The sequence below is a fragment of the Callospermophilus lateralis genome, chromosome 6 (genome assembly GCF_048772815.1).
Source record: "Callospermophilus lateralis isolate mCalLat2 chromosome 6, mCalLat2.hap1, whole genome shotgun sequence".
NCBI lineage: Eukaryota > Metazoa > Chordata > Mammalia > Rodentia > Sciuridae > Callospermophilus > Callospermophilus lateralis.
Genome location: NC_135310.1, coordinates 109,578,892 through 109,585,746, shown reverse-complemented (window position 1 = coordinate 109,585,746; position 6,855 = coordinate 109,578,892).

Genomic DNA, 6,855 nt, shown 5'->3' with positions numbered 1-6,855 from the left:
CTTTTCTCTGCTCTGGTAGGTACTATTGGGCATGGTCCTTAGATAGCAGTCTCTGAAGCTCAGGGGCCTAGGTTTGTCCCAGCTTGCTACTCTCTAGCTGTGTAATCTCTGGCAAATTACTTAACCTCTGCTTCCTAATCTGAAAAAGGGGGACAATAACTGTCCTTTTCTTGTTAGTTGTTGTGAGAAATAATTGAGTTCATTCGTGTAAAGTACTTAGAACAGTTCCTGGCATGAAGTAAATTTCACAAGCTCTCATTACTTTCAGCTGGGTTTCACCTTTCCTTTATAAGCAGTCATTTTTTTCTAAAGTTTCATGTGTATTCTTTTAGAGCTTCTTAGTGGCATATATAAGCAAATATTAATATCAACTTTTTCTCATTTTTAGGGTCCAAAATTTAGTATATTATAAACATTGTTCACATTTTTTTTTTTTACTCGATAGTGTATCTTGGAGATTTTTCCACATCAAGACAGAGAACTTCCTCATGCTTTTTCACAGCTGTACATATAAGGAAGAGCTTTCTAACAATTAGAGCTTGTTTTAAAATAAAGCTCTCCCTGGAGGCATTCAGGCAAGAACTGGACAGCCACTTCTCAGGGATGATGGAGTAGAGATTCATGTATCTGCGGGGTAGTCGGCTAGAAAACTTCTACTGTTCTTCCAACTGAGATTTCCTGATCCTGTGTTAAGTTTCCAAAGAATCAAAAGAACAATTAAAAGCACTCTAGCAGCAGTATTGTTGTTTTGTCTTTCTTACTGCGTTCTGACCTGGATCTCAACCATCCCTGGGAGAGCTGGGCTGTGGAGAGGCCACCTGCAGGACTGGCCTGTGCCATCTCAGAAAGCCAGGCGCTCATCTTCCAGCACCACCTAGAGCTAACCTGGCTCAGTCATTATGACCTGGAGGGAAAAAGGACTCTTCTTCATGGAGACCCTGAGCTACCCTTTGGCAGGCATGGTCTCACTGGCACATGTTTTCACAGGACATTGAGTTTGTTCCCATTTCTCAGTGTGGACTTCACCGTTACAGGTGGAACTTCAGTGGCCAGCGAGACTGGGCTTCCAATAGGCAGCACAGGTCCAGAGCTTCCCCACCGTGTGCTTTTCGGCAAGTGTTTAAGTTGAAAGGAAGTGAGTAACTGGCTTGGCCTCCCCCTACCAGCAAGTCAGTAACCAGGGGGACAAGCTCTTCTGGCTTGTCACTGAAGGTAGGCCATTGCAGGAGATTGTCCATGCCGGGATAAGGTCTCCTTAGCTCCAACAGAATCTGAAATGTCCCTTCTATATGTGAATCCTTTTGTGTCTTTTTCTGTAGGTCTAGGAAAACACAAATCCTGTTGAGAGAAATAGCACAAGGATTTTCCAGGCACTGATTTCTCTGAGAGAGTAGCTGAGAAGAGAGCTACAAGGTAGCCCAGGGAGCATGCGTGGAATTGAGACAAAAGAAGGTGCTAGAGAGGTGGGGAAGCTGCTGTGAGGGCCCTCGACTGGCCATGTGGGACCAGATAATAAATGGAATCCATCTTGTTTACTTGTTTACTTAGGATTCTTAGCGGAGTGTTCTCTGCAGCAGAACAAGAAGAACAGGAGGGTATCAGCAGCCCTCCCATGATCTCCATAAACATTCACGAACCACCCAAATAAACAATCTAAAAAGTCCAACGGTTTGCAATGCTCACTCGCCTTCAGGATAAGTTACCAGGAGCTCCTGGCCCCATTTTCACCCATGAATATCATCTGTAAGCCCCTGTTCTGTAGAAACTCTGCGGCCACCATCCATTAGTTGGTTTAAAGGGAAAGTCAGGGTGATTGATTATGTACTTTCTCTTGTAGGCTCCCCAAGGATAAGGCCAACCCTTATACTTTTTTTTTCTCAAGGTATAATTGGAAATAAACTACACATTTTTAATGTGTACAGTTTGATGAGTTTTGACATATGTATATACCCATGAAACCATGACCACAATCAATCAAATGAATATATCCATCACCTCAAAGAGTTTTCTTGTGGCTCTTTATAATTCCTCCCTCCTGATTCCCCCTAACCTTCCCCGTCCCCAGCCAACCAAAGATTTACTTTATTAACTATAGATTAGTTTGTATTTCCTAGGATTTTAAACAAATAATATATATTCTTTTTGCAGGGATGGTCTGGCTTCTTTCATTCAGTTTCTTTCATTCAAGGATTCAGCTATGCGGTTGCATGTAAATAATTCACTCCTTTTTATTGTGGAGTAATATAACATTGTTCAGATGTTGGGCATCTTTGTATTCATTGACCTATGTTTTAACAAACATTTAGGATGTTTTCAGTTTGAGCTATTACAAGAAAAGATACAATGAAAATTCATGTATAAGCCTTTGTATGGACATATACATGCATTTTTCTTTTTTAGTTTATTTTTTAACTGGTACATATTTATATTATACATATTTATGGGGTATCATATTGTGTTTTGAATATGCATTATATAATGCTCATATACATATATCAATCTCCTCAAATATTTATTATTTATTTATAGTCAAAGCATTCAAAAATCCTTTCTTCTAGCTTTTAAAAATATTCAGTACATTATTATTCAGAGTCATCCTGCTGTGCAATAGAATGTCAGAACTTCTTTCTCCTAACTATGACTTAGTACCTTTGGTCAACCTTTCCCCAGCCTTCTCAACTCTCCCCGCCTCTGGTTAACACTCTTCGCTAAACTTCTACAAGATCAATGCTTTTAGATTTCACATATGAGTGATATCGTACACCCTATATTTGTATTTTTCCTGGGTAAATGCCTGTAAGTAGAATGGGGCACACAGGTATGTTTAGCTTTTCAGAAAGTGATTAACAGTTTTCCAGGTGGTCATACCATTTTATCTTCCCACTCAGCATTGTATGAGAGTTGCATTTGTTCATATCCTTACAGCACTGACGGTCAGTTCTTTTAATTTAGATATTCTAATAGGTATCTAGTGGTAGTGTTATCTCATTGTGGCTTTCAGTTGCATTTCTCTGATAACGATGAGCATCTTTTTGTCAGTCTATCCTCTTTGGTGAGATGTCTGTTCAAACAACTTGCCAATTTTTATATTGGGTCACTTGCTCTGTTGCTTTTGAGTTTTGAGGGTTTCTCATGTATTGTAGATACAATTTTAATAAGATGCATGATTTACAAATATTTTCTCCCAGTCTGAGGCTTCACTTGTCCATTTTACATTTTTTTTAAGTTGTAGATAGGTACAGTACCTTTATTTTATTTATTTATTTTTTTGTGGTGTTGAAGATCAAACTTAGTGCCTCACATCTGCTAGGCAAGTGGTCTACCACTGAGCTACAACCCTAGCCCCTTTTCCATTTTCTTAATGATATCTTTCCAAGAACAGAAGTTATTAATTTTTTTTCAAAATTTTTATAATTTTAAGTGTTAGGCCTATGAGCCATTTTGAGCTAATTTTTTAATGGTTCAAAGTAGGAATGGAAGTTCTTTTTTGCATATTAATATATAATTGTTCTAGCAACATTTGTTGAAAATTATTTTTTTTTTTTTCTCTGCTGAAATGCTTCCGTTCCTATGTCAGAAATTGATTGACCATCTATCTGTGGGCCTCTTTCTTCCATAAATCTGAATCGCAGTCTTTCACAGACCCAGCTCAGGGCTAGCTCATGGCAAGTGTTTCATAACTTGACTCCAGCTGTTCTCAGGAGTTCCTCAGTAGACCTAGATTAAAGCGGCTGGTCTGGGGGACAGTAGTAGTAAGGAAGTCAGATGGCGTGAAGGAGCGGCCGTGTTTGTTCATGCTGTGCTAGCACATGCTGGCTCTTGTTCACACAGCACCTCACAGTCAGCAATAAATAAATCAGAGTCAGCCTGAGTTTCTGAAAAACTCTGAGAGAATCAACCTTCCCACCAAGCCTGCCTGTGAGCTTCAGAAACAGTGCCTCTAACTTGAGAAATCTGAGACTACATAATTCAAAATGCCATCTCTACACAAGGTTATCCTTGACCCTGGCTACTCCTCAGAGCAGTGATATCCAAGAGAAAGATAATGCAAGCTACATAAGTAGAATTTTCTTTAGATGTATTTTAAAAAGAAAAAAAAAACAGGCAAAATTAATTTGATGATAAATTCTTAACATGTACAAAATATCAACTCAACCTATAATTGATGTGAAATTATTAATGAGATATTTAACCTATTTTTGAACTAAATCTTCCAATCTGGTGTGTTTCTTATAGCACATTTCAATTCAAACTGCCTACGTTTCAAGTGCTTAGTAGGCACATGTAGCTCATGGTTATCATTTTGATCATGCCTTACATTTCTTGCTTTTATGATTCCTCTTTTTCAAAATTTTATTCAATGGAAGACTCTTTAACTCTGGACATCAACTTCCCTTCTCTACCCCAACCTCTCCTGTTGGCGATAGTCAAGATCAAAGGACGGGGAGGATAAGTGAAACTTCTAGAAGATATTAAAACAAAGTCTAAATCTAGGTAAAGCAAAAGCTCATGAATCAAGTTGTATTTTCCTAGCAAGGTGAAGAAGAAGCCGTGAGGAAGTCTCAGTGGAGTACTGTATCTAGTTCTTGTAAAGAATTTTGCAAGACAATTGTTAAATACAGCCATTAATAAAAATTAAGTTGTACAAACTTTTCATTGAATAAATTTTATTAAAAATATAAGTAAGGGGCTGGGGTTGCGGCTCAGGGGTAGAGCACTCGCCTAGCAAGTGTGAGGCCCTGGGTTGAATCCTCAGCACCACATAAAAATAAATAAATAAAAGTATTGTGTCCAACTTCAACTAAAAATTAATATTTTAAAAAACATAAGTAATAAATACTCAGAGCTCACCACTTCCTAATTATATTACTATATTTCACTTATTATCCATTCTTTTTGGGATGTTTATACCTATGTCTAAGTGTTGGAAATGCTCAATGATGTATTCCTCAGCATCTCTTTCCAACTCTGTGTCATAGCTTGAAGTTTGTGAGTATTTACACCATAGAAAATGGCAAACGCTACAAGTCAGGGCTTTCTTCCAAGGTATGCCCGTTGTTATCCCTTTTCTAGCACACCCTTAGGAAAGCTCTAGAAGATCCAAATTCAATGAGATGAAGGATGCCGGGCACATTATAAATGTTGAATAACTGCTAGCTGTGATTGTGATGACTGAAAATCTGAATAATTTAGGTCAAAAGGCCTTATCCATTGCTTTCTTCCTTCTCCACTCCAAAAGGGGGAGAATGTTTTAAATAGCCTGTATCACTTCTGTTTTTTGCATTCACCCCCTATTCTAGGTTTTTCCTGTTCAAAGTTCAAGAGTAAAGTTAACTAAAAGTTATAGCAGATTCTTGATGTGACCCTAGTTATAAAGTTATCTTTAACCCTATTTTTTCTTATTGCCCTAGAGGAACCAGGGGAGAAAGGAAGATTTAAAACTTATATAGGATTCTCCCCAAGAGGGTGAGGTTTTTCTTGTGTTTATCTATATTTTCTATTTTTTTTTTACAATGATACTACCAAAATATATTAGAATTTAAAAAAACAACACATAAGAATTTTCAAATGACTTCCAAGACCTGCTTAAACATAACTAGCTAATGTGAAGACTGGGAAGAATATTAAGCATAAAAGAGTTTTAGCCAGAATGGATGAGTCTCCCTGGCTGCTCAGTGTTTGGGGACGAATCAATTAAAGGGAGGTGAAACAGGAAGGCAGCAGACAGGTCTCTGTAAACCCCTCAGCTTTTTTGTTGAGTTACCCTTCCTCCCACACGAGAGCACCCATCCATCCTTACAGATGACATGTGGGATGTCTATAATGAATATGGATTTGATGTGATTTCATCTCTCTGCCAAACTAACTCACAGAACTCATTCGACTTTGGACTATGTTAAATGAGGTTTTAAAAAGTGTATTAAAGGATAACTTTTGAAGTCTCTAAGCTAGATCAAGAGGTGCATTTGGGAGAGAACGTTGGGGACTTCTCTTCCCCCCTTGCCCTCAGTTGGAGCCATATTTTGATGTGTTTGATTTATAAGCGTGAGAGACTATGGGGATCTGTCTTGAGAAGGCTTTGACTTTTAAAGGATTCAACTAGTTGAAACCTTATGTGCATTTGGAAATAAAACTCTTTTATATCATTAAGTCTAAAGACTTGAAGGTGGATGAGACCTCAGAGGTCAGTACTCTAAACCTAATTCAGATGCCTGAGTCCTCTTCCTTCATGTTTCTGCCCAGTGTCCAGTTGTGCCTGACATCTCTCTGGAGGCATCCCAGTCCGTCTCAGAGTAGTCCATAGAAAACTCTGCTCACATGGACCTAAACCCCACTTCTTCTCATGTACACCCATCATTCTGAAGTCTGGAAGACTAGGGCAAGGACAAACAAGCTAGTGAGATTTGTATGAAGAAGAGAGACCATTTTTATAGTAACTCAACTCCACATGACTAGCGCTTGCTAAACCATCCCATTCTTAAAGATCCTGCTCTAGGCACTGTGAGGATGTAAAAATAAACAATCTAGGGAATCCACCCTCGCAAAATTTGCAAGCCACAATTTAATGTGCACATGCAGCGAACTCTAAGGCAAGCAGAAGATGATCCGATGGAGGAAATGGAACCAATATTTGCTGAGTCCCTTTGATGGTCCAGGCCCTACTTTCCTTGTTATGGGTCTCATGCGATCCTCATGGTACTGTGCTCTAAACTCCCTGAATCCCTCTCTTTTCATTTGTAAGATTTAATGTTGGTCTCTGTGCCCTCTGCAGTCCCTTCCAGCCCTCCATTCCATGATTCATCTTGCCTTTCCCAGTTGGTGGCTCCAGGCTTCCCTCTCTTGGGTTAGGCTGGC